Source organism: Nannospalax galili, unplaced genomic scaffold, assembly GCF_000622305.1.
Source record: "Nannospalax galili isolate Female #2095 unplaced genomic scaffold, S.galili_v1.0 scaffold559, whole genome shotgun sequence".
In the NCBI taxonomy this organism is placed as follows: domain Eukaryota; kingdom Metazoa; phylum Chordata; class Mammalia; order Rodentia; family Spalacidae; genus Nannospalax; species Nannospalax galili.
In genome coordinates, this window is record NW_008343479.1 from 3,168,080 (window position 1) to 3,169,720 (window position 1,641).

The window sequence follows — 1,641 nt, forward strand, 5'->3', positions numbered from 1 at the left end:
AGAATTAGGTTTGCCTGTCTTTGGGATTTATATTTATACTATACTTTTTTATAGAATAAGGATTTGAAAAACATATTTTTCAAAGATATCTTGTGTGTTACAGTGAAGTATTGTCTTTTCATTTCTCTACTTCCTGTACCTTACCCTTGCTATTTTTATTTACTCAAAGGGATGTTTAAAGTCCTTAGTAGTGTGCACTTTAGGATAAAGGATAAGCAGGCCTGCCTTTTCCTTTCATACGTAAGTCTTGAAGGTCAAAGAAACAATGTTTGTTTAATAGCTTACCGATAGCATTTTTGCAAATGTTAACTGACCAAGGAGATTTAGGCTGTTTCATTTTGTTTTTCAGACATGGCATTTAGTTTTGCTTCAGTCTTTGAGATCTTTGGGGTGCCAGAGTTGTAAGTCTGGCATCATTATAGGTTTGAGTTGAGTCATGCTAAAGAAATTTTGGGATGCTGTTCAGTTGGTAGAGTGTTGACCTAGCATGCATGAAGAATTCTGAGTTCAATCCCAACTTTTGTATAAACTGGGTATCGCGGTGCACATGTGCAATCCTAGCAGTCAGAAGATGAACGCAGGTGGATCAGATTTTCAAGTTCATCTTTGGCCATGTAATAAGTTCAAGTTCAAGGCCAGCATGGGATATATGGGAACTTTTCTCAAAAACAGAAAGGAAGAAAGAAAGAAGAAAGGAAGGAAGGATGAAAGGAAACAAAGAAGAAGAAAGGAAAGAAAGAAATCCATGGCCTCTGCAGGAACATGGGTGGCAGAAGAAAACCACAACGCCTAATAGGAATATCAGAAAATGCTTCATTCGTGGCAGGAAGCATGGAGGGAAGGCCGAGTCACAAATGGGAGATTCAACTATTTCTGCACAGAAGATTGCACGTGGGTTAAAGAATGTGATCAGGCCAGGAAGATGACTCAGTGGGTAAAGACATTTGCCACCAACCCTGATGATCCGAGTGTGATCCCCAGGAGTCACGTGGTTGAGGAGACAACCCACTCCCTTGGCCTCCACAGGTGCACTAGAGTATGCACACATCCCTGTTGCCCACATACACGCAAATAAATATAATAAAAAACTTTTACAAACAGTAGGTTGTGATAGCATTACTTGAAATTATAGCCATAAAATAAAAACAGTTCCTGCATTTGCTCGTTCTTTATCTATTCATCATTAGATTCTAGTTTATTCCTTCAAGAGTCCTCCTGCTACCAGCAGGATAGTGTAAATGCAAAATGGGGACCCCTGAAATTTCCCAGTTTTAGAATCTCTGTTTCTCCAATAATTTATAGCATGACCTTCCACTGATCCTTTAGTTCTAGTCTTTAAAAAATCTCTTGGCTGTTTCTGTTGATCTGGTTCCAATTTTATATCTCTGTTGTTAAGTATCTTGATCTCTGATCATCGCATCTGACATAAGAATTCTAGTGACAACCTTCATTTTATGCAACATTGCAACTACTCCCTTGTACTATTTTTGCAAGCTGTTGTATAAAACTCAGGAGGGAACTATCAAAAGAGTAGAACTGGAAACTTGAGACACAATTTTCAAACAAATCCTTACCACTGCCTTCAGAATGAGTAGTGCTGAATCCATTGGAATTCATTCATTACTAAGAATCTTATATCAT